This window comes from Passer domesticus, chromosome 2 (genome assembly GCF_036417665.1).
Source record: "Passer domesticus isolate bPasDom1 chromosome 2, bPasDom1.hap1, whole genome shotgun sequence".
Taxonomy (NCBI): Eukaryota; Metazoa; Chordata; class Aves; order Passeriformes; family Passeridae; genus Passer; species Passer domesticus.
The window spans coordinates 47,006,602-47,034,242 of record NC_087475.1 but is presented as its reverse complement, the minus strand read 5'-3'; the positions used below and the strand labels follow the sequence as shown (position 1 = coordinate 47,034,242).

At 34.9% G+C, this 27,641-nt stretch overlaps 2 long non-coding RNA genes across 2 annotated transcripts in view; both read right to left on the bottom strand.

Annotated features, from left to right (window-relative positions):
• Positions 1 to 17,076: 17,076 nt before the first annotated feature.
• The window catches only part of LOC135293866 (uncharacterized), a 43,152-nt gene continuing 32,587 nt past the window's right edge, over positions 17,077 to 27,641 (bottom strand). The window contains exons 2-3 of the long non-coding RNA XR_010355977.1: positions 22,210 to 22,583; positions 17,077 to 21,244 (exon numbers count right to left, since the gene is read on the bottom strand). This is a non-coding gene — a long non-coding RNA (uncharacterized LOC135293866). The remainder of the gene's footprint in view (positions 21,245 to 22,209; positions 22,584 to 27,641) is intronic.
• On the bottom strand, positions 24,753 to 27,088 carry LOC135295381 (uncharacterized). The gene is made up of 3 exons (XR_010357450.1): positions 26,826 to 27,088; positions 25,879 to 25,896; positions 24,753 to 24,848 (listed from the first exon to the last, which is right to left on the bottom strand). It is a non-coding gene; the product is annotated as an uncharacterized LOC135295381 (long non-coding RNA).

Here is a 27,641-nt window from a genome sequence, read left to right as displayed (position 1 = left end):
CTGCAAGTTACCAAGTGTGTTATGTTAAAAAAACCAAAAAGTTGGTAAAAGCTTCCATAATATGTATTTTATACTTATGCATATACTTCTACAATATAATATTTTTATACCATAATAAGGTTAATATCTAAAAAAAGGAGAAATTTTTTAAAAAAATTATATTTTAATGTGCAGCTGTATGTGGGTAGCACAGTTTAGTTCATGTGCTAATTAGTAGAATTTAATATAATTAGTAGAATTATACTAACATTTAGTATAATTAGTAGAATTTAGCCAGGCATGTAAAGGAGAACATTCAAATTAAATATTCATTTATGTACATTAATCTTAGTTCTTGAGTAGCCCTGTGAGTAACATCTGCTTTTTTATAAGATGCTTAATTTGAGTTGTTCCTTACTAGCGAACACAAAACTCACAATATTAGGGCACAGTGCTCCAAATAAGGTTAGAAAGAATCAGTTCCATACATGCTTTAGGTATCTGGTCCATTTAAGTGATTTAGGAGGAAGTCACTATTACCTTCAACTAAGATATAGCCAAACCTGCAAACAAAAGTACTTACACTTGATAAATAATTAAATTATGCTTTTTTAATTTAAACACAAAATTTATTCTGTCTGCTCACCCATTCATACCAATAACACATCAAAAGAGTACATTTTCGCTTCAGTATTGAAGCCACATAATACCTCCTACAAGACTGCAGACATTTTGTTGGGGGAACTAAGGACCAAAAAACCTAATTGTAATTCAACACATGGTTAAGGGACCTGCCACCCAGACTCTCCCAGAGACATACACCAATGTAAGTTATATTTAGGGGGGAATAGCCATAAGTTTTGTATAATTTAGAAAGCAGAATATGGAATCACAGAATCACAAATTGATGTTGGACTGGACCACTTCAGATGTGGTCCAGTAAGGCAAAGGTCTTCAGGATCTCATCCAGCTTGAAGCTTTGAATATCTCCAAACGTGTTATTTCCACAGCTTCTCTGGGCAGATTGTAGGCTTGATTGCCCACATGACAAAAAAAGTATTTCCTTATATGTAGTCAGATTTTTAAGTGTTTTGACTTCTGTCCTGTTACTGAATCCTTGAGAGGAGTCCTACTTTATTACTTTTACAACTTCACATTACGTAGGTGTAGATGGCAATAAGATCTCCCATCACCTTTTTTTTCCTCCAGCCTGCTGGAAGAAGGAGCTACTATACAGACCTCTCTGAACAGGCCCATCCTAGAAGCTCTTTATATGGCCTCTTACCATGTAGGTGGTCTCAGCTGGACTTGCTCCAGTGTACTCATGCCTTGTTTGTAGTAGGAAACACAGCACTGAATGTTTTACTCCAGTACTGGACAGAGATAAAGAATCATTTTCCTTGACCTGCTGGCAATACTGGCTAACACATCCCCGGATGCTGCTGACCTTTGTTTCAAGGACACATCATGAGTTGTAAGAACTGATAGTTGGAGGACTGGAAATGCCTTAGCAATTTCTCATCATCACCCATCCATGAGCTTTGACCATACCGCAAAACTCCTAGGACATCAAGGTGGGCTGGCAAATGGCTGGACACATCTCTTAAGGACATAGTCTCCAGTCACTATCATTTTGCCACCCTAATCCTTGCAGACACTTGCTTCAATCTCATAGACACAGGTGTTTCCATTCTAAGTGCTCTTCATTCACACTTTTCCTAGCGTAATATATGTTTTTTGAAGCTGCAAATATGCAGGTGGAGAATGAGTCCTCCTCCTGCTGCCAGAAGGCACGTCCCCTGCCTTCCTTGTCATTAACCCTGATGTTTCCTTGAGTGTAGTCTGTACCTGAAGTTTATTCCTTGCAGCTTGAGACTCAAACTTTTGTCTCCCCAGGGTGCCTGCAAAGACACTGTTGATTTACGTGTGTTGTGATATAACTCTGGTAGTCAGCTAAGTCCCACACAGTGACTTGGTCGATTCTCCAACAAAGGACTAGGAAGGCAATAGGAAAGGCAAAGCAGGAAAAACACATGGGTTGAGACAAAGACAATTCAAAACATAAATCAAAAGCTGTGTGCTCAAGAAAAGCAGAATAAGAAATTAATTCACTGCTTCTGATGGGCAGGCAGTTGTTCAGCCATTTCCAGGAGAGCAGGGCTCCATCACATGTGATGGTTATTTGGGATGAAAAATGACACAATTTGTCAACTTGGAATGTCCCCTCCGTCCCCCAGCTTTACATACTGAGCACAACCCCATATGGTATGGAATGTCCCCTGGATCAATTTGGGTCATCTGTCCAGCTATGTCTCCTCCCAGCTTCTTGTGCACCCCCAGTCTCCTCACTGGTGGGGTGGTCTGGGAAGCTGAAAAGGCTGTGACAGCTTAGCAATAGCTAAAACATTGCTGTGTTATCAGCTCTGCTATTGTGTCACAAATCCAAAACTATAGCACTATAGTTCTGTACTAGCTACTATGAAGAAAATTAACTGTATTCCAAACAAAAAAAAAAAAGCAGTACAATGTGATTCTGGGAGTCTGACATCACCTGTTCCCCCTTTACAGGTGCTGCAAGGAAGAAGAGCTAATGAAAGGCTTATCTATTGGATGTGAAACTGCTGATGTTGTTGTTATGCCTGGAGTAAAAACGGAGGATAAAGAAGACAGTGCATATTCTAGAAATTTAAACATTCATGTCCTTATAGCAAATGGAGGTTAACTCTTAGAAAAAAAATTATGGGAGATCATTTAAGTCATTACAAAGGCAGTAGAAATGGCAGACAGTCAAGAATGTCCTAGCTGGCCATAAACTGGAAGAGCACCAATCCCAGAGGAAACAAAAACAGAAGAGACAAAATCTTAAGTGTGAAGAGCTCCTTATTTCAGTAAGATTGAGAGCTTCTCTAATGAATACAATTGGCAAGGGAAGTATTTAGCAATGTATAGTACCACTTAAGACCTATTGAGCACTTGCATTTCCTTATGACTATTCCTTTGAGGTAATTTGAAGGAGAAATGGTCTCTTGTGGCAAGGTAGGAAGAATGTTTTCACATTGTTTTTTCTTTCTGAATGTAGCAGAAACAGAGAAACATTCCTGTGCAGATGATTTATCAATTTTAGGAGAAAAAGATTTACAAGTTGCAAAAGCCATCTGTCTTTGGAAGACAGATTAGAACAAAAGAAGGGCATCGAAATGTGCAGCAGGGCTGAATTTCCCATTAGTGGGGGAGCACAAACAGAATCTGCTGGGTCCATTATGTATATTCAGTCATATAATGCATTTTAGTCCTGTATGTCTCTGCAGTTCTTTAAGTACCACAAGTGTTAACTCCAATTTTAATAATATAATTTCAGAAATCAGAAATTAAGGTTTTTTAAACACCTTCTAACCTGAAAGCAAACTATTAACATATTGTATGTCCCACTTTCACCACAGTACTAAAAAGATATCCTTTCTCTCTGTGATGTGTAAGTACAGGTAAGACTCCTACAGTGAATAAGTTGTAATGAGGCAGGAGGACATTCTGTCACCATAGTTTGCACAAACTTTCTGGATTTTAGCTCAGGATCACCACCTCTACATCATTGTCACCATACTGTCTCAACCCAACCCCCAATAAAGAGTGATGAGCTGCTTGCAGGCTATGAACCATCAAGAAAAGTCAATCTGCTTTGTATTGGAATAGGCAGTTTTGTTATCAGTGCATTCACATGGGTCTGCACCAATGCGAATTAATTTAAAATAATACCTCTGTCCCTGCCTCCTCTCTAAAACCTAGGACAGAGAATATCATCAGCTGTCAAGAAAGCAAGTAGTGGCTTTACTTTAGAAAGCATCCAGTCCTATTGAAAGTGAGAGATTTTGTCAAAACTCTAGGCCCTTGGTAATTCATCTGATAGTCATTGTTTATTATTAAGCCCTGCATATGGACATTGGTCATAAAAAATTACCTAGCTGACATGAAGCAATGGCCATAGGACTACCTGAAGAAGGAGTTACAAATTAAGTAGAAAGATTTTTTAAAGAATTTGAAGGAAATCCTGGAAGCTTTCAAACTAGTTTTACAGACAATAATGGGTATTTTTGAAGCATGGTGGTTTTTTTTACTCTCTATTCAATAGATCTAGGCAAATATTTGCCAATAAATTCAACTCTCAATGTTTTTTGGTTTTTTTATTATATAAGGTTGATCTTGGAATGCCTAAGCATAGATGTACAGAAACAGACGTTTCTGGAATTATGACACTGGAAAGACATTGAATAACTGCAGACAACAATTTATAAGAGAAAACCTGTAATTCATGCAAATAAAAGTGTCAAATGAAATTTCAATTTTGTTTTCTTTTGCTTTGTTTTAATTTAGTGGTGATTTTATTTCATCCATTTATTTATTTATCATATTGTTTATTGGTGTGGTCAGTTTTAATGTCCATCAAGAATGTTGTCAAAGGGCTTGTACAACAAGGTCTTTTGGAGACACTGAACATACAGTCGTGGGAAAATTTCAGGGGATGTGTTTTTGCTCTCTTTCTATGTTAGCATGATAAACTACTGAACAACCATAATGTTTCATTTTATTAGTTCATTCGTTTTTTGTGTTTTTTTTTAAATTTATAATCTTAATTAAAAAACAAATAATTTTTTCCTTGTTGTGTCTTAATATTTTTCCAGGCATAACTTTTGTGCTCAGGGTCTGGAAAAGCTCCATGTTATTTTGAACTTGCAAGTGTGAGCCTTTCAAAAAAGGTGGAAGTTTCTGCTTTTCTGGTCCAAAGTGGCCCTGGACCTCCTGCCATGTTCATCATATGTGTCAGTCAGGTTCACTAGACACTCACACAAAATACCTTTTATTCTTGCTTGAAGAGAGTCCCAACAATACTGAGAAGGTGATCTAACCATAGAAAGCTGCCAAAATGAAATTTATCTGCCAGTCCAGCATGCATTTAAAAAGAAATACAATTGCAAAGTCCACAAAACATTTTTTAAAAGTGATTGCAAATTAAAATCTTTCCAGCAGATGGAAAAGTGGGACCACCTGGCAATAGGCCAGAAATCATTTTTGTTTTGCAGTTAAGCTTTTTTTGGATGTGTGCCAGGAAACCAAATCCAGCATCTGTTTCTGCAGCTGCTACACAGGGAAACAATAATTCCTCAGGCTAAAGTTGCACAACAACAAATATCAAAGTAACTCAATTGATGAGTGATCAGTAAGGAAAAGGAGAATTCTTAATTGTCACCCTTATGATCTGTGAATTGAAATAAAGGTAGGAAATTTAAAGAGATCTGATTGAAAGCAAACCTCAGTATCAATAGAATATAATTTTGCATTCTCAAAGAACATTTTCCTATTTTAATTCAAAAAGACATAGTTGTATATGTACAAAGTACTTAGCACAAGTAGAAAAGTTATATTTCATAAATCACTGCATCTTCCTTGTAAATCATTCAATCTCTCACAGAATGCCTTTTAATATTGGTCTTAGCACAGAGCTCAGTATCCTAGAAAGGAAAGCTCTGCCTGCAAGATGTTTTGATCTTCTCCATCAGTTTGATAAGGGCAGTAAGCTGTTGCTTTCTTCAAAGTGATTCAAAAAACTATATTATAGAGAGGATCAGTGTGAAGGTTAGAGTGATACAAGATCCTTATTTTACAGACAGGACAAGCGATAAATGTGATAATAAGGAACTAGTAGCTCCTGCATCTCTATTAGTAAATTTCTCCTTCCTTCCTTGCTACACTCAAAATCTTGCTAAAAATAAAAAGGAACACTTTTGCTAAGTGTAAAAGCCTTCTATGGGGAACCCATAATTTTTTGTCAGTCTAATTAAGGCCTTAGAGTCTTATCAAAATGAGTTATTATTATTACAATTACACTGAAGCTAACACATCCAGTAATATAATGCAAATTCATACATACTATATCCACTTTTCCTCTGGTGTTATGTTTACACTTTGAGTCCTAAGGTATACAGTTTTGGTCTTCAAGAAAAATTGGTCCAGGGAGTAATGAAAATTCACCAGTATCCTGAGGTTCTTGCTCAAAAAAATATGATATTGATGGTGGAAATTTATTCCTCCTAGGTCTTGTGTTCCCTTTTAAAATTATTAAATTTTTAATACATATATGTTTGTGCATGAGATAGTGGTATAAAAGGAAAGAGCTTGATAACAGCTTTTAAGAGAGCTGAAGCTTCTAGACTAAAAACAAAATGGGTCTGAAATATATGTGGAGTCTGTTCTCAATGCATTCTAAATACAGTTATTCTCATTTTCATTTAATCCATGTGTCCTTTCCCATTTTAGAGCTTTGCTAGCATGTCCTATTCTGTGCATCATTTTGTAGTCACACCTAATTTTCTGTTTATATTTTGATATCTTTCAAAGCTACCTTATAAATATTTCAAATGTTTTCAGATCTGTTTAATTTTAAAAGGTAGTCATTAAAAATTTTAGACCCCTTTTATCCAGTCTTCTGCAGCACTTTGCAAGCTTGGCATCACTGTTGCTGTCAATGTGTAAGACACAAATGGGAAGCAAACACACTTGAGCACCATCTTGGTTTGGGGATGGAATGCTGCCAGCCTCCTGTTCTTGCCTTTGGCTCACTGAACAGTAACTCAGCCGCAATCCATGACTGAGAAATAAATTTTCACTTTCATTTATACAATACTGTTGCAAACAGGCTACACAAACATTGTCTTCAGATTAAGTCCGCATAAATTGATACATCAACTTCACCAAATGAAGAAATTGAAGTCTATTACTTACCCTAACAAATGATCCAACAAGGATCATACTGTTGTAGAATAATTTTGCATTTTAACTCTCAGAAAAATACTTTGATGATGAAAGTATTTCCTCTTTCTACATTCCTAAAGGCACATGAGCAGCTGGTCCAGTTTCACAAAAGAACTGAGAAAGAAACAAAATCATCAAATGGAAAATGCCATTGCCTTGAGGGCAGGCAGGTGAGGTCATGTGTTTTGTTTGGTTTGAAGAAGAAAAGGCTGAGGCATGACTTTATTCTAGACGGCAACTTCCTCAAAGTTCACAGTGGAGGGGGAGGTTCTGATTTTTTTTCTCTGATGAACCCTGATAGGACAAGACGAAATGTAATGAAGCTGCATCAGAGGAAGTTTGGATAGGATACTAGGTAAACTTTCTTCACCACAGGGTGGGTAATCACTGGAACAGCTATCCAGGGGTGTGGTCATGGAACCAAGCTTTTCAAAGTTCAGGGATCATCTGGATGTGTCTCTTAGCCATGTGTAGTTTAGTTTTAGTTAATTCTGAAAGAACTGGGGAGGTGGACTTGACTATGTGTCCCTTCTGATGTTATATTCTATTATTCTCTTCCCCCAAAGGGGAGAAACTTATCATGGAGAAGAGCTGTAATATTAGGAGTTGTCTAGTGACCAGGGTATGAAACATTTCTTTTTGAAGATTGTAATTTTTTCCAATGACAGCTGTATTTAGTCAGGTCTGTAGAAAGTAAAAAAAGTTCTTTTTGCCAAACAATTACATAGGAGCTTTCTTTCTTTCTTTCTTTCTTTCTTTCTTTCTTTCTTTCTTTCTTTCTTTCTTTCTTTCTTTCTTTCTTTCTTTCTTTCTTTCTTTCTTTCTTTCTTTCTTTCTTTCTTTCTTTCTTTCTTTCTTTCTTTCTCTTTCTCTTTCTTTCTTTCTTTCTTTCTTTCTTTCTTTCTTTCTTTCTTTCTTTCTTTCTTTCTTTCTTTCTTTCTTTCTTTCTTTCTTTCTTTCTTTCTTTCTTTCTTTCTTTCTTTCTTTCTTTCTTTCTTTCTTTCTTTCTTCCTTCCTTCCTTCCTTCCTTCCTTCCTTCCTTCCTTCCTTCCTTCCTTCCTTCACTTCCGCCACTTCCGCCACTTCCGCCACTTCCGCCACTTCCGCCACTTCCGCCACTTCCGCCACTTCCGCCACTTCCTTCCGCCACTTCCCTCCCCACTTCCTTCCTTCCCCACTTCCTTCCTTTTTTTTTCCTCCAGAAATCTTTCTTTCAGATGCCTTCCTTCCCAATATTCTGCTAGTAATCTGTAGAATATGGAACCATAGGACAAGTCTGACATATAAAACAAAGGCTTAAATTTAGGACTATTAATTTACCACCTCGTCTATTAAGAGGACTGTTTATCAAAAATCCATTTTACCAAAAAATCAGTTGAAATTGTACTTTTTTTTAAAAAAAAACACTCCCCAAAGGACTGAAATTAATTCCACCATGAGGATCTTTTACTGCTGATATCCTAAAATTTCAACATTCTTCTACCTTTTTCATCCAGAAACACACTTTATTGATGGTGTAGCTATTAAAAAAATCAGAGCATTATTTTTTCTGTAAAGGTACATATCATGGACATAATGTTTCTTTTTCAGGTATTTTCAAGGACATATTAAATATGAAATGTGAACCTGATCATAAAACCTGAGTTCACATCTTTAAAAAACAAAAAATCAAATATTTTTAATTTTTTTTCAAATTTGTCTCACATTTAGCTGTTCCAAAACATATCTGTTTTTTATCTGTTTTATTTTTTCTTTTTTTTTTTTAATAACTATTAAGATAGAAAATAGTCTTCCTAAACATCTTTAAAATCACAATATTTTCTATATTAAAAAGTTTGGACATTATTTTTTTATATTCAGATAGTATTCTTAGCCACACATGTTTAGGAAATATCTCCTTGGCAGTTCCAGGAAAATGACAATATTCTAGAAAGAAGAGAATTTACTGGTAATTTCTTAATAAAATTATTCTTCTTCTTCCTAAGAATTAGTGACAGAATGAAACTTAATTTTAAGATTATAGATTATTAGGATAAATGTTCAGATTTTCAATTTCAGACCTAATATTTCCTAGAATTTAAAGCAATGAGGGAGTCAGTTTGACTTTACTAAGAACCAGGTTGTGATCCTTGTTTTTATAGGAATTTTATTAATTTCAATAAAAAAGAAAGATGTTTAAATTAAAATAAAAAATGTTTGGAATACACCCTAGTTAAGGGTTTCTTTCAATAAGTCTTGATAAATTAGTTTTTTACTAAAACAACGAAATATTGTCAAAGGTATTTTCAAATATTGGAAAAATATTTAGTTCAGACATTAAAAATGAAAAAAGGTCATTTCTACATCACTGACTTCTTGATCTGCATAAATAGCAAAATATTGGTTTTTGCCTGCTGTACAATACAAACTGTGTTCTTCAGATTGGTTGTAGACACAAAGAACAGATGTTTGATTTAAAACAAGGATGTAATGCCATGCCATAGCAAAAGGAGGGCAGCTTAAGAAAATGACAGCACTAACGTTTTGCTACCTTACGCTAATGAGAGTTGGCAACATAACAGTGTATGTCATTATAAGCTGTCATCATGAAAAATTATAAGAGACAACAACTTGCCAGAGCTGTTACATTCAGTGAGGCCCTTATATTTAAGTTGCTGTTCTCCTTGCAGAAGGGAAGGGGGGAAAAAAGAGACATTTTAGAATAGTCTTCCTCCTTAAAAGGAAAATCTTTCTCCTAAACTTTTTCTGCTTCTTATATATTAACTCATTGCAAAGCTTATATGCTAAACAAGAGCATTAGATTTTCTGGCATAAAGCGGACAAGATGATCATACAAGTTTCCATGTGAGAAAAATTCTTATAAAAATTGCAAAATTTGCTGGACTTTATGGTGTTCTCAGCAGTATACTAGGGAACACTTTTTTTCAAAAATTTACAAGTTAGGTTTAGATTTTTTAATTGTAGAACTGGAAGAAAACCAAAAATATCAAACACAAATCCACCTGAGCTATTTAATCCTGTTGCAAAAGGCTCCCGAGAAAAAGCTATTTTCTCTGTCATGGCATTATGCCATCTGGGCACATTTCCTCATTGGTGATTATGTGGATATTTCTAGAACAGTGTTATAAAATTATCCCTGTTCTAAGATATTTAGAACTAACAGAGAGAAACTCAGAATAAGAATGCAGGAATCTGTTTTACTTCCAAATGACCATTGTCTCTAATGGGTCTATTTTGGGACTGGTACATTTCAATGCCTTTATTAATGACATGATTAAAGTCATTAATAAATTAATGACAGTGGGATTGAGTTCACCCTCATCAAGTTTGCAGATGACGTCAAACTGAGTGATGCAGCTCATATGTTTGAAGGAAGAGATGTTGCATAGAAGGACTTTGAAAAGCTTGAGGAGTGGGCCTAGATGAACTTCATTAGGTTCAGCAAGGTAAACTGCAAGGTCCTGCACCAGGGTCAGGACAACCATCAGTATCAATACAGGATGAATGGGTTGATAACAGAACAGAAAGGATTTGGGTGTAGGGGTAGTTGAAAAATTCAACTTCATCGGTCAGTGTGCACTTACAGATGAGAAAAGCAACTGTATCCTGGGCTATAATAAAAAAACAACAGTGCCCGCATGTTGAGGGAAGTGATTCTTTACCTTTACTCTACTCTACAGTCATGAGACCCTCATCTGGAGAACTGCCATAAGAAAGCCACAGACCTGTTGCAGCAGGTCAGCCAGAAAAATTATCAGAAGGCTGGAACATATCTGATATGATAAACAGACTGAGAGAGTTGGGGCTGTTCAGGATGGAGAAGGTTCCAGGAAGACCTGATTGTGGGTTTTCAATACTGAAAGGGGGTTTACAAGAATGACAAAGACTTTTTAATAGGGCCTGAAGTGAGAGGAGAAAAGCAAACAGTGTTAAACTGAAAGAGATTCAAGTTATATATAAAGAAAAATATTTTTAACGTGAGGCTGGTGAGATCCTGGAACATGTTTCCCAGAGAAGCTGTGGAAAGTACTTAAGGCCAGACTGGATGGGGCCCTAAGCAGCTTGGTCAGGGAATATGTCCCTGCTCATGGCAGGGGTATTCAAACTGTATGATCTTGAAAGTCCCTTCCTACCCAGGCCATTCTATGATGCTATTATCCCTACTGGTTTCTTGTGTGTCAACTATTGCACTACAGCACACAGAAAAGGAGAATGACTTCATGCTGTGATTTGTCCCATTAAGTCTTTTTATAGATTTTAAGTCTGTGAAATATATCAGAAGGAAAAGGAATCTGAGGTCCTAATACTGTCATAATCTTATTGCCAAACATATTTTAAGGTGTATTTTCTCAGATGGAAAAATAAAGCTTATAAGGAGAAAACCACAGAAAAATAAAAAACGAGACAGTGCTGGACAAGTTAATGTAAATACCTTCAGATTTAAAAAGTATTCTAGGTGAAACATTTGGAAAGATAATTCAGGGATAAATACAGTTTATGAATACCAGTGCTTCAGTGACTGACTTTTCAAAGGATATATTTTTCAAGCTTATTAGGAAAGGAAAAGCAATAACCAATTTACAATGACACATGTAATACAATTCTTACATATGACTCTGGAAAACACCTACCAGAAGTGTTAAAAAATCCAAAAAATGAAAACCAAACTGAAAACTGAAATAAACTAAAAATACATCTGGATATAATGAGATCAAGTATTATTCAGTGTACTGTCACTTACATAACTACATTTCCTTTGATATTTTATATGGCAACAAGAAAAAGTTCCAAGATCTGTACAAGCACAGTATGCACCACATTATTTTATCTAATTGATCTCTTCTTAACTTTATTCATCTCAGACACACGAAACTGAGCATATGCATCTTATTATTAGACCAGGATGATAGAAATCAATAATTTTCATCCCTGGCTTATTTATGGGTCACTCATGTGACAAAGCCTACACATAATTTTAATCTTAACAAAATAAAGAAGTTAAAACTGGCAGTTAATAGTTCTAATAATCCCCTAATATTGAAGCCAAGGAGTTTCTGTAACTTTTGTAAAAATTCAAGTGGGATTAATTTTGTCTAACTTAAAATAGCCAGAGCATAGATGGGTCCATGTCTGAGACAGAAATCTAGTATTTTCAGCTAGAGAAGAAAAATAAGAGGCTTACAAGAGCTCTTGTAAATGTTAGTTAGAAATTACTTGTGCTCTGAAGGTGACTGTTTCATTCTTTTGATAAGGAAAGTGAGGGCACCTAGCTCATATGGAGGTTGAATAAAGAAAACACTTGAAGTAGAAATCACTTGAAGTAGAAAAGACCATTTCTTAAATTGGTCTTCATTACTGAAGAAAGCATTGAATTATTTGTTTAACACAGAATATAAAAAGAAAGATATGTCTCATGCTCTAAACGGGTGTAAGTGTACTTACCATTACAAACACTGAAACCCTGAACATCTTGCATAGCTGTGTGCATAAATGTTGATAAAACAAAGTAATTCCCCACAAATACATAAAATCCAGGAGTTTTATATTATTCAAATCCCCTATTGTGCCAGAAAAAAATCTGAAAATCACTGTCTTTCCGTAACAAAATATAATGTGTCATTATATTAAGATATTATAGTAAGGATTTGGAGAAGACTAGAAGTATATCTCTTTTATAAGCTTCTTAATAAGTATGCATAATAGAGTGAAAGGCAGAAAAAATAGTTGCATTTCATGTAGATTACTCTGAAAATGATTTCCATCATATGCTTATTTATTGATGCATATTTGTAATGCTTAACTAGCACAGTGAAAAAACTCTGTGTGCGTATGTGTATATGTATTTAAATTACACAGCTAAATTAATGTCTTGTATGTAAGCACAGGAGTATATTGAAAAATATCTATGCTGACACCCTTATAAAATTCATGTCTAATTGAAGAAAGGTATTCAACTCCAATTGTATTATAGAAACAAAAACATAATTTTCAAACTTAGATGAACAAACTCTTTAGCATTTGAACCAATATTTATGAGAAGTAGCAGGTTTGTCTAAGAATATATAGACTTTGTAGGTTTAGATATTGATGTATGAAAAAGAGAAAATAAAAAGCAGCAAAGTTAGAATCTACTGTAATTAAAATAACTGATTTTCCAAAGCAAGTGAAATAAAAAGTCATTGTGAAAATTGGTTTAGTTCCAATGCATTATATGAAGGTTGTTGTTGGTTTTCTTTTCTTTACCTTTTTTACCCCCTTTCTCTCCTTTGTCCCTTTTACTTCTGTCTTCACAGGAAACAATGCTAACAGGATCAGCAAGCTGAGTTTTCTCCAGTGAAATAAAAATATAACATCTGGATCCCAAACAGCACTTTCTTTAAATGTCTGAAGACACCAAGTACTTTTGAGACTTCAACAAGATTCACAAACATATCAAGAAGACAGGACAGATGGGAAGGAGTAACAGCTACAGACATTACTCCCCAGCTATACTCCTATAGACTGAACAAAACATATTTTGGCCTTCTGTAGCCTAAGGCATCAGACATAACTTATCTCTCTGTGATAGAAGGAAGTTTCAGAAAAAACAGAGTTCAGATAACCAAAGAGGATTATTGGACAAATTCGACTAGAAAGTGAAAAGAATGAACATAGTTGACCTCTGAGAATAAATAGTGTATTTCTCAAGTCAAAACAAAATACTGTGCAAAATACTAGATTATTTGACTGCAGCAAAAAGATCCCCTTTGTTCTGCCTTTTGGACTTAGAAGAGCTGAACTCTTCATGATTCCTGACCTACTGCATTATCAAGGCTCATTAACGTAAACAACCATCAATCTGGAAAATATCAGTGGGAGACAGAAAAAAGATAACTGGTGCCTCTGGAGTTTCAAAACCCTCATCAGAATGTGCAACAGCACTTAGTGAGGGTGAGATTGCTTCAGTTTCTGCAAATTTTTGGTTCACACCAGTATCTGAAAGTTTTAAAGACCTTGATTATTTTATTAGACGCTAATTTCACTATGTTACTTATTAAAAACGTTTCTATCAATACTTTTTTTCTGCTTTGTTTTTTTCCCTTTAGTTGGGTTATTTTCCTGTAGCATTTAACAATAGTGATAATTTGCTTTCTTAGAAATTAGAAAAAATACCCCCCGTCACTGGCTGTTTTCTATTCTTTGTAAAGGAGGCAAAACAGCTCCTTTTGTCATGAATTCAGATTTCAAAGATTTTTTAATTATGCATTTTTTCTGAATATGGTTTATATAGGCCTGTGGTTGGAATAAACTGTATTTTACTTATTTATCCTCCATCATTTACTATTTTTATTTCAATGCTACTGAAAAAAATATTGTGACAAAAACCAGTTTGTGCACCTGTGTACAATGATAGAAAAAATAATTAAGCAAGGCTCCTGATTTTATTCAGAATAATAAACCATTTATCTTCTAATGCAGTGATCATTATTCTGACAGGAATTTCTGTGGAGCTTCTTCCTTTTCACAGTTTTTATTTCCTCTTTTATTGTTCATGCCCTATCTGTAGACTAGAAATAGGTCATTGTCTTAGGCTGTGCTATGTACGAAAAATATTCTACTTAAACTAGGAGATAAAAGGGCCAGAGAGCATTTGAAAGCCCTTCAGATCAGTAAGATGGTGTGGCTCATGTCTGAACATCCACAGTGCATAGCAGCATCTCAGCTGTCAAGCACAAATTAAACCATGGTGGGACACTGCTAGTTTGTCATGGACCATAATAGTACCAATGTCCATGCTTATTGGATAAAATAAACAGCCAGGTGACAGTGCTTAGAGTGTGATCTGGCTTTTTTAATTCACAGGCACAACTGAAATGTGCCATCATATGTGCTGTTCTGTGAACCCAGTGTGTCTTGCTCTCCTAATACTTTTGTTCACTAAAGCCCGAAAATGGATAATGCACATGTTCAGGGTACTCAAACTAACCCTCAAGTACAAAGATTGTCTCAAGGACTAGTTTCCCAACTGGCTATTAATTATCTCAATTTTATATAAGACCTTTTCAATTTTCACTTTTTTTCCCCCTTTTGCCTTAAGACTTTATAATTTATTCTTTTTCATTTCATAGATTTAAATCCTCTCTTTTTTCTTTTTTTCTCATTCCTCGTGTATTATGCATTTATAGTTAAATTCTTCTTCCAGAATTAGCAGAACTATGAAAAACATGAACCTATTTACCAGTGAACGTATGCTTGTCAGAAATTGTTACCTTCTAGCTGTCTTCCTGCCTATTGGCACCCACTCCTTACTTAGTGAAGTGCTTTTGCATATATTTCACATTGTTCTTGATTTATTTATAAAATTGAAATGTGTTGAGTTGCTAAACTTCTCCCTCAAATTTCCTTGAATCTTGTGTTTATATATTGAAGGATTTGATTGTTTGCTTTGTGGTGTTTTTTGGTTGGTTGGTTGGTTGTTTTGATTGTTGGTTTGTTTCAGTGGGTTCAGGTTCATTTTAGCTTTGGTACTTGATTTCATTCATTTACCAGTAAGACTTCTGAAGGCTGCCAGGTCTTCCTTCACTCAATGTCTGAGACCCAGCTAGTAGCAAGGACTAGTACATAGAGTTCAAATAAAGCCTTAAGGTGGAAAAGGACTTAAAACACCTGTGAGAACATATTTGAATGCAATATGAAAGGAAGCAATACTATTTCATACCTAAAAAATATAAAGAGAAGGAAATTGAGCCAGAATTAAAGAAACCCTACTTAGTACATCTCAGTTGCCGGCTCAAGATTAAGACATTTGTGCAAAACAAGAGCAAGAGTCAGGTTGCCTCAAAGATTAACATTATGATGTAATTTTCTGAAAGACAAGGGGTCATTCCTATTGTATTTGTCTCTGAGGAGTGAAGGAGTAAGAGGAATGAGATAAATATCTATTTTGGGGATTTTGTGCTTGCTTAATTTTTTGTTTTCCTCATACAATAGTACATCTCCTGCAGTCTTCCCCAGAAACTGTACTGGCAGATACCACCTACATACAGATGGAATATACATTATGGTAAAACATTATTCCTTGTATATATTTTTGGCAGCTGCAACTGTCCACTAGCTTAGCTTGATAGGATTTTTCATATAGTCAGGTTAACTTCAAATTGCTTATTTGTAAAACAGTGATCACGTTACCAAAGGAACTTTAATACTGTGTCAAAACATTATCACTAAATTCTTGTCTTTCCACCATATCTGAGCCTGTTTCAAGCTTAGGATAAGAAAAAATTATATCAATGTTTTTTCTTATAATTACGTTCCCATTCTTTGCCGGTCTATTTGTTTCCTTAAGGTGGGAGTTTTATGTCTTTTGGTTCTGTAAGGCCACAGTGAAATACTTTGTTCCACTGGGAAGAGATTGTCCTCTTGAGACTTGCACTCACTTTTAGCCTGCAGAGCCATGAGATACTAGACTGTAAAGCTGTGACATTTTTATGAATAGAAACACTATTTTAGGTCATTTAAAGATATGTCTGTGGCTCCCTCTGGGCATTATACAGTCAAACTGAGATTCAAAAATAGATCTAATTAAATTTTTAAAGACTGAAACTTTTGCAATTTCTTTGCTTATGCTGAGAAAACAGAGTGTCAGGCTGTAAATATATGTAGGAAATGGACATTTCAGCTGTATCAAAATAAAAAGAGAAATAAAGAAAATAATTTTTAATAAAGTACTGCTCTGTCTTGAATGTCATGATAAATATAATTCTTAAATAAATTTATATTAAATATATATAAATATTTTCTTATTCCTTACAATGCAGCTTAAATCGTCCCTGCTAATATCTTTTCAAAATTAAAAAAAAAAAATTGAGAAAAGAACCAAAAAGATACCCTAAAAGAGGCTATTCTTGAAATAACATGGTGTTGGAGTGACCCTGACTGGACAACAGATGCCCACCAAAGCCACTCTATCACTCCCCATCTCAGCTGCACTGTGGAGAGAACATAGTAAAAGGCTTGGGAGTCAAGACAGAACCAGTTGCTTTCACAGGCAAAACAGATTCAATTTAGGGAAGTTAGTTTAATTGATCACAAATCATAATCAGAGTAGATGAAGAGAAAAGAAAAATTAAGTCTTAAAATTTTTCCCTTGCTCCTGCTTTCTTCCTGGGTTTAACTTTGCTCACAATTTTCTCTACCTCATCCGCTGCCCAGAAGTGAAAGGAGAGCAAAAATGGGGGGTTTAGTCAGTTTATTAAAATGTCCATTACATATTTCTTCTCCTTCTTCTTATTATGTCCATTTCATATTTCTTCTCCTTTCTCTGCAGAGGGAGGACTCCTCACATTCTTTCTCTGCTCTGGTGTGGGATCCTTACCATGATAAATAACCCACTAAAAAAACTTCCCCAACATAAATCCTCCCCTGGGAAGGGCTGCAGTTCTTCATGAACCGCTCCAGAGTTAAACCTTTCCTAATTCTTTGATAGAACTCAGTATTTTCCCTACTCTTTGGTTTAAATTGGAATAATTTATCTATAATATTAATTTAGTTCTCTTCTCTTCTCTTCTCTTCTCTTCTCTTCTCTTCTCTTCTCTTCTCTTCTCTTCTCTTCTCTTCTCTTTTCCTTTTCTTTCTATTCTCATTTTTTTAGTGGAGAGGGAAATCATATACAGGAAACATGATCAGCCCATAATGTCTACATTAACTTCTGCTTCTATTTATCTTTATGAAAGAAATCTAATATTTAAAATTTTATCATTAACCTTATATATATGATACCATGCTCATTCTTCACACCCTTGTATTCCTGCTCTGTGTCACTGCTCCAGCAAGCTTCCCTGTATTCCGGTTTTCTGTTAAAGTCAATCATTTATTTGCCTCTGGTCAGACTTTTTTTTTTAGTCTAATTGTAATATCTGAGTTTTAACATTCCTTACTGTGAACTATTTTCAAGGATTTGCTGCTGTATGAGTATGAGTAAAAAAATGAGTAAAAGAGTCCAAAGGAAAATTGAAAAAAACTGTCACTCATATTTACTAATAGAGGCAGAAAAGCTGTACTTAGTCTGGTCTCTAATGATAGATATGTTTATGCAGCATATATTAAATAACAACTTAAAATACACATAATACTTATTTACTCAGGATGAGCAACCAATGCTAACTGTATTTAATGAAAGCAAATATCAACTGAATATTACATAATAGGTTCTAAGATTGAAGTTGATAGCCCCTGAAAACTGTACTAAAATTCTTTCTGGAGCTATAGCAGTGTTACACAGCTGGAACTGGAACAATAGACTGAACAAAAAAAAAAGAATGAACAAAGAAAATTCTGTTGATTATGATACAGAATGTGCTGGATGAAAAACAATAGTACAATTTCTTCTCTTTTTCCCCCTTAACATCCCTTAGTGCTTATAACAGCTATTCAACAACAAATATCCATATAAAAATCCATTATAATTCCTTGTATTTCCAATAATTTTTCTGTGTTCTTATTCTCACACCATCTATAAAAGACTAATTTTGTAATGATGTTTCCCTAAGAGGAAAGGGAAGTAAAAGCAATCAATTAAAGTGACTTTAAATTCTTATAAACTCTTATAAAATAAACTAGTGAGTTACAATTAAAAATGGCAAAAATTAAAAAAAAATTTCATTTTTAGGTTCATAAAATCTAAACCTAAATTTCTTTCCCTTCACACAGGATTATGTTATTTCCCTCTTGGATTTAAGACCCATTGAAATCAATGGGAAACTTGATAAGGTTTGGCTCAGGTCCACTTTACAAACATTACAACAGTAAGATTTTATGGTGTTTGCACAAAAGCTAATAAAAATAAGTTTTGATTTTTTTTTTCCAAAGTGATCCACAAACCCATCATCTGATCCATGAGAAATCAATGGTTAAATCAACAGACAACAATCTTACTATCTGCTTTTGAGCCCAGACCACATCTACTTACATAGTAAGCCAGACGTGTGTTGTGCAAATAAATGTAGGCCAAGCAAATTCAGAGTATCTAAGTCAATTCTACCAGCTGAAGAACTGGCTCAATGATTTGCAGTAGTGTTGAAGTGCAAGAGGGGCTATACATGTATTCACTTAAAACATGTTTTGCTTCTGCCTGAGATGTTCTTACCCTACATAATAGCCATAAATCCATTTTTGGTTATTTTGTTTATTGGTAAATAAAGAAATTGTCTTTTACAACTACAAATGTAATTTTGAAGAGTGCATTGTCTTGGTAATTCACTTACTTATTTGATGTATTAGTCTACTGGTACCTGACAGCAATGGGAACTGCTATGTCTCAGTTGATGTGTTCTTTCCACTCTCATTTCAGAACTTTGAAGCTGGAAACACTCTCAAATGCTTGTAATATTAAGAGCTGTTCATATTTTCTTTTCTCTCATCTTAAAGGCCATACTACACTCAGGAGTGGGGCTGTGAGTTCACCGATATTGCCACTCACTTCCCGGGGAAAATGTACATCATGTGATGACCTCCATTGGACTCACTCTGTTCTTAATCTTCTTTCCTTGTGAGATAAGGATGAGTCTTGCAAGTACCAGCAAGATGCACTCTCATGTGACATGTTTTTTTGACATTTCCCTCCTCAGACAGTCCTTTTTTCAGTCTCTCACTTTAATTCAAGGTGTCTTTTCTAGAGCCAGAAGGGCTGGTTGACACTTCTGTTTACACCTTTCTCTATTTTTGGAATGTAACTACATTATGCGATTTTAAAATGCATATTTAAACTAGTCTGCATCAAAGATTGTAATATCTTCAGAAGGTGGAAAGACTTCCCAGAAATGGTTCTGTTTCTTTGAATTATTTACAGACACGTTGTTGTCTCTACTTTCACTCCTTAGCACTCACTGATACAAAATTGTCTTAAAATCGATGCATAAGAGAGTTGTGCAGAAAGACTCCACAGTGAGATCTCAGGTATTCCTTGAAAACTTATTCTGAGGCGCATGCAGAGTCTATGAAAGGATTAATCGGACATTTGCAAAAAAGGGCCACACCAAAATTTCATGCAATGAAAGCATGCTCATCTACTGTATGGCACAGCCCCTGTAGCTTCCCTTCTGCAGTGACAGAAATGTTTATTGCTCAGGTACCACTAGCAGGCTGATGTAGAGAGATTTCTCTCTCTGCAGAAAGGTATCACTGCTCTTTGAGCAAGGCTATCGCTGTAGAGACAGATGAGGACGGGCACTTCTCACATATGCACATTTCCCCATAGCATATTTGCATTTTTTAATAATGTAACTCATCTTCTGAAAAAGCTAACTTAAATTCTATGACCTTTCTCCATGAGCATTTAAATATCTTTAATATTATTTATATTGCAAGTTGTGTTTTGCTTCGCCTGTATACAATAGATATATTGGCACTATTCTGTGACATACATATCATGAATCATTTACTTAGGTCATAAAATTCATCATGTTCCCCATTCAGACTAAACCAGAATCTTTCTGGACACTGAGGTGCATTCCTACTGAAGAAGAAGTCTTGTTCTTCCATTCAGGACTCTCCAGAGGAAAAGAAGATGAAACAATTCTCCAAATAAAAAAGACAAGCATTAATCAACATTGTGATCCAAAGATATGTGAAACAGATTCTTTTCCTGCACAAAGAAAGCCAGATTTCTTGGAATTCAAATCAGTGGTACTAGTGCATCTAGCACCTTTAAATTAAACGCAGTTAAGTGCAAGCTTGTCCAAAACTTGTGATGTTTTTCTGTTCATTGGAATTCAAACTTTATGAGATGGGCAATTATTCTGTGGCTTTCTCATAAAATGTTTATAAATTGATTACTTGGACTTTATAGAGCATTATTTGAACTTCATGATAGATCAGTGAAATATCTGCTTTATAACAAAAACCAAGTAATGAACAGCAAACAGCTTATGGAAAATGAAAACATGAAACTAGAACAAGTTAGTAAGTTAAATATTTAGAATTTTAAAGCATTTGATTATCATCTGAATATTCATAACTGCTCTGTTCCAGCAAATACTTGCATGCATACTAATAGGTATAATTGCTCTTATTATTTGATAAGCTTAACTTTTATGGGTAGATTGTTAGAAAAATTACAATATCTTTCTTTGCCTCCCATATAATCTGATGTCACATTTTTTTAGTTACACATACTCTACCTTTTATAGTCACACATAAGCCTGTATGTATCAATATTTCTCTTCAGACATATTTCCTTTCTAATCTTCCTTTGCTTAAGAAGATTAATTTTTTTTCTTCTTCTCTGCAGTCTTAAACAGATAGAGGTTTTCCTTTCAATTTTTTGCTTTCCAAGGATTGAGATGCCCATTTTCTCTGTTCAGGCTGAATATAGAAGGAAACTGCTTTTGGCCTATCCAGCAATTTTCACTTCAGTAAGATGACTGTTTGGATGTTGACTTTCATTTCTTTATTTTATAGGTGTCATTTCTTCTTAAGCAAATAGCTGTTGGTTAAAGAAAGAAGAAATATTAGTTAATGTCATGTAGTGAAACCTTTAAAATACATGAACACATATATATCACATGTTAATTTGAGCATGCGATGGCAAAAAGATTAATCACCTCCATCCCTACAGGAATCCAAGACATGAATTTTTAAGCTAATAGCTTCCAGACAGGACAAGAAACTTTTTCCTATTGCAAAAATAATGAATGGTGTAAACTTCAGGAAAGGGTACAACTGTGACTTTCTATGTACAGGTCTAATAGCAACTAAAGAAAATACACAGGATTATTTGTTCCTGTGGCTATCTATTATTTTGGTTCACAGGAATACAAAAGTAAACTTTTCTATTTTTCCTTCATTATGTAAGGGTCCATCTTATTTTTCAATAGGAAAAGAAAAGGCTACTTGATTCCTGATGGTAAATCATTTAGCCTATTGTTCCAGAGTTGCCTACTTCAAAATGGCATAAGGAAAGACTAAAATGCAGGCTATAATATAATAGACTCACACTATCAACAACATTTAAGGATTCCTGAAACAGGATCAGTCCCATTTTGTGATCAGATAATGTATGAGTATGGAAATAGTATCTCTTAACTTCTCTAGAAAAGAATCAATTTTTGTTGTGTTTTGTGAATTGGGTTTTTTTTTAAGTGCTCCAAAATTCCTGTCTGCTATATTTTCCAATATCTTCTTGAATCAGTGGTGTTGGGATAATAATTCTGAGGAGGTAGTCCTAAAATATGGATGCAAGTACAAGGTTGCAGTATTTCTCCTTGGAATGTGAGTATGTAGCAGGAGTAGAATTCACTAGGAAGGACTGGTGTACTTGCTTTCTTTTTCTTTTCAGTTACATCTGGGCAGCAAGTTAGGTGGTAGGATATGACTTTATTCAGATGCAAAGTTTAGCTTAAGAACCAGAATCAGATCCTGGAAATAAAAGGGAAGAAAATTCTGACTCACCGGACAAAATGGAGGAGCTTTGAAGGGCAATCTCAGCAGTAAGGTTTATTAACATCCTTGGTGGGTCTTCCTAGCCTTGTGAGTAAATTACTGAGAAAAGGACAAAAGCCTCTAGCAATGAAGTTGTTGTATTCTTTACATACATTGATGAGGAACTCAGTTTCTCACTATCTGAAGTATTTAACTCTGAATTGTCGTTCAGATCCCAGCATAGTGTCAAGTGAAATGAGAGGACCACCTCACAGACCACGAAAGTTTTTGGTACTGGTAGTCTGAGGGAAGCACAGAGTTGCAACAACATGGACATAAAAATGGAATCACATTTGAATATCAATATGGTTGATGTGATTACAGCTTCTCTTTGGCATGGTGACCTGTCAAAATAAAGAGGACAAAATTTAAGACATACAATTTTTCATTGATTTTTTGCTCTGTCTTGGGTTACCCAAATCAGGTAAAAAGCTCAATTTCACAAGGCATGGCCTTTGATGACACTGCTTGGACCAAATAGGTAAGGGATTAATCAGTAATGTTTATAACAACAATCTAGTTTTAAAATTCAACTGTTTATTCATTGACTTAATGAAATATTCTGAAAGAATTGCTAATCCCTCACATTCTCCTGGATTAGAGGCTTGGTTTTAGAGCTTCAGGCCAATCATAAATCTTTGTGAAGAAAAAAAGCCAAACAGAAAACCAAACAAAATACTGACACTAAATATCTCTGGAGAAGATGGAAAAGGAAACAACATATTAAAAAAACAAAACAAACAAAAAAAAAACCAAATCCACACATTCATTATGGAGGCATGTCTTTTTATGAAGAGATGCTCTAATCTCATTAAATGTTACTCAGTGATCCCAAGATCAAGATTCACTTAAAAGAACTGTCAAGAGGCCATTTCAAGGGATTCTAGCAGGAATTCATAAGAGAGTGACAAAAGTGGTGAAGAGCTAAAAATTTATTTTGCGTTTAGCTCTTCTGTCTCGGAGGAATAGAGTCAGACTTGCACAGAATGAGCAATATGCTCATTAACATAAGAAATGGCTCTTTTACCAAGACCATTCATTTTTGAAAAAGTGTTACAAACTACCCCTTGCCTTAGAAGCCAGACCTTAAATGTTCTCTTTCCTAAACCTAGGATACTTATGCTTGATTCTTAAGGGATTGTTTCAGGCTATTTCAACTGCAAAGAACTTTTTAATCCACAGTGTTTTGAATACACTTACACCTAGATTAAGTGATTACTGAAGAAGTTAGTATTCCCCTTCTTCCCACTGCCCTATTTCCTAAATGAAGAAAAAACTCTGCAGTTAATCTCACAGAGGTCACTGAAGGAACCCTAAGAGTATCTTAGCATAGCACTACAAGCTGCTGCTGGTTTCACTTTTCCCAGGCACAGAAGCCACCATAGATGAAATGTCTTCTTCTTCCCAGTCAACCTATTAGCTTAAATAGCTGCCAAAAAAATGCCTACAGACTTCTTCTCCATGGTGAAAAATATCTCACGTTTTTTATTGTATAGTTTGATATGGATATGAATTTAGTTTAGTTTAAATTTCTACTAATCACTCAAATCTAGTTTAAAGTCTTGTTTTGATCTTCTAGTAAAAAGTTTTTCTCCTCCATCCTCTTCTAGACACAGAACTCTCACTTCTAATTATTCTTTAGTCTTCCAGGTAGGTTGTGTCTCTTCAAATATTAAAAAAAAAACAAACCAAAAACAAAAAACCAGACCACAAATATTTGTCCCTTTCTGAAGAAAGTATTGCACTGTGAGACAGAATACATCTCGACTACTAGTCTTTGCTTTTATCTGATTTAACCAAAGTGATTTAAACCTACTAGATAGCTCAGCCCCACAGGGACAATAGTGGATGCCTCCAACGGGATGGGAGGGAGAATTGATTGGGTAAAAGTGGGAAAACTTGTGTGTTGAAATAAAAGCAGTTCAATAGGTAGAGAAAAAACTGTGCACACAGGCAAAGCAAAACAAATAATTAATTCACCACTTACTATGGGCATGCAAGTGTTCAGCCAGGTCCAGGAAAGCAGGGCCCTGTCACATGTAACAGTTATCTGGTAATACCGGCACCATCATTCCTAATGTCTGCTTTTCCACCTTCTTCCCCCATCTTCTATCGCTGATCATGATGTCATATGGTATGAGCTATCCCTTTGGTCATTTGAACAATTCGGACCTCATCTGCATAGCCTTAATTGTTAAGAGATTTACAGTAGTCTGAATAAATCAGTCACATCACATTAGTTTAATCTGAAATATGACTCCTTTCTTATTGTAGGTTCTCTTAGGATGAGATCTATCTAAACTAAACAAGATAGTCGAGTTAAAGCAGATCATTGAAGCTTTATTTCAAATCAATAGAGACAGAGAGACAACTCCAAAAGAATGTTCATTGAATCTGTTCCACATGAGAAGAATCACTTTTGGAGGTATTTGTTTTCTCTTGGCTATCAAGGTGTCTTCCTAGTCTGAAACTTACCTGCCCAAATTACATCAGAAAATTCCCTGATTTTCTCAGCTACTACATCTTTCCAATATTTTACAAAGATTAATCACTGTTGTCTTCCTCTAACAATTTTAAATTTATTTCTTCTTCCCACTTGCTCTGCGAAACTGTGGAAATAGTATTTAATAATTTAAATACAATCTGTTAAGTACACAAAGAGAAAAAAAAAAGATTGGCTGGTAAGTAAAAATGCTTGCTGTCTCAACTTTTGAAAGGTTACTTTAGCAAGATAGTATTTTTTGTTTTGTTTTGCTTTGCTTTTTGTTGGTGTTTTTTCCTTCTTTTTAAAATTCTGGTAAGAATGATTTTACCACAAAAGCACTAAATAGATAAGTTTTGGGCATTTCTGCTGCAGCGTTATTTTTTGCTATCACTGTAGCTAGACATTTTGAAGTCTGTGCAATTTAGTAGACATTATATCAACAATGAAAACCTTTTCTGATCATCAACTACTGTGTAACTGACATGTAAATGCTCTAGAAATATTGGCATAATTTAAGTATTATTTACATTAAATTATCTGTAGTGAAAACAGTCAATCCCTATAAAAAACCTTCTTAATTTCTAGTAAAAAGAATGAAACAAATCTTTCTCTTTTTAAAATAAAACAATAATAAAAATAATAAAGATCATGTGTGTTGAGCACTTGAACTTCATCTTTGGTCTATTAGCAGAAGAATGTTGTATTAAAAACTACAATTTTTCAGTCCATCATAAGATTGACTCAAAAAGCAAATATAATTTTAACAAAAAGACCTATTTAATGTGGAAATAATAGCAACAATAATTTTTTCTTCAAATGGAAATATTTTAGGCTTCTTCGTAAAAACAGAAAAAAAATTATTGAACAAAAAGCATAAAATAAAAGATATAAATTATGACAGTAAAAGGGGGCAATGAGCACAATTCAAAAACAGGAAGCTTCATCTGAATATGAGGAAAAATTCCCTTACTTTGAGAAGGACAGAACACTGGAACAGAACAAACAGGATGCCCATAGGTGGTAGATCATGTTTTTTTTTTTTGGGTTTTTTTTTTTTTTTTTTTGGAGATATCCAAAACCCACCTGCAGCAGTGCAACCTGTTCTAGGTAAACCTGCATTAGTGATATGTTAAATTATGTAGCTTCAAACATACCTTGTAACACCAACAATTCTGTGAATAAAAGAATAAAATAGAAAATTATTTTCTAAGAATTCAGAAAATTAGAATAGAAAGGAGCAAGAGAACTGTGGAGGAGCAATGACATGACTGATTCTATATAAATTGCATCAGAAGCTTTTTATTTATGACAGTCTGAATTGATTAGATTTGCTTGAGGGGCCTGAAGTAAGTACTACTTAAATACATACTCAGCGTTCCTCGATTTATGTACTGAAGATACAAAGAGTTAGAGTCAGGGCAAGAGTTAAAAGAGATGAAAACAAAACAAAAAAACCCATGCTGCTCACTTTAGTTCAAAATGAATTTACAGCAGAGCAAGCGAAGGGCTCTTTGATTCACCTGGTGAAGGTCTGCTCCTCGTTTAAGAGCGTTCTATGACAGCTCAACTTGTTTAGCTTAGATGAATGAAGTTTAGGCAGACATGTTTTCTTTCCATATCAGAATGTAAAATCAGGAAATAAGACAATCTTTTCCAGCAGACAGACAAGTATCTGTAGGAGCACATTCAGCCTGAAAATTAGTATGAGGCTTCCCAAAGAGATGTGTGAGTTTCTGGAGCAGCTAATTACTTGCAGTCCCCTTATACCAGATGTAGAAGGGTTATCACTGTCTCCCAGAGATGCCTCTCTGTTTTACTTTAAAAAATTTTGGCATAAAACAGAAATAGCCAGTGAAGAAGAGGCCAAACACACAATTTCTTCTCTGCGTCCTAGCCTTTGTGAAACAGCTTCTTGCTTCATAGACCTGAAATGCCTCCAAAATTTCACCTTTTACAGTGAGTTGCTATATAACAGAAAGATGAGTCCTCAAGCATTTATATCCGGATTATTTTGGACCTGATGTTTGGAATCACAGCTAGAGAAGTAGAAAGGCAGATTCGAACCTACTAAAACCAAAATTAATGTTCTTCAGACCTGTACCTTGTCATTGCTTCTTGATATTGCTGTTAGAAGGAACAGCTATCCATTAAGCCCCTTTTACATGCACTGTATGTAGTCTGGGACCAGTAATGTTAATGGTCCTCTGTTAATGTCCTCTGTTAATGTTTCAGATGGATCTTTGTTTAAAAGTCTATCATCTTCATCATCTATAATCTAACTTCCAAAGGACACCCTGAAGAAGCAGTTGAATGAATCTCAGCTGATTTTCCCAATTTTATATAAGGCATTTATTATAAGACCTGCAAAATACCTGCAAATCAAAAACAGAAAAACAAATAAATAAGCTCGTATGATCCATTCCAGGGAGCAGTAGAGACCTTTCACTTCAGGGGTGATGCCTACCTGTCCATCAAAAATCCTTTAATTAGATTATAAGCATGATTTCCATATTAGCCTTAATAATCTTGTTATCTTCTGTGCAGAAGCTAATAATAATTTTTTACTTTTTAAGTCATGCATAACATTCTTGCATATTAATTTCACACAGCAAAAGATACTGAAATAAAGTGACTCAGCGTGGAAGGAATACAACTCTGGAGGATGATTGCACCCTGTTTCAGGAGTGGTTAAATTGCTGTATGGAAGTAACTGGACATTAGGTGGAGTCACCAACATGTTTGTCTTAATTCTCCTCTTATCTTCTAGGGGCAAGTGTGGACTAGATAATGAAAATTAATCCTTTTGGAATTAGTTGAGCCCTAGTGAAAAAGGGACAACTCTGACACTCTCAGAAATTTGCAGGTTAAAAAGTGTTCAAATTCCACAATAAAGTATGTAGATTTTATTTTTTTTTAA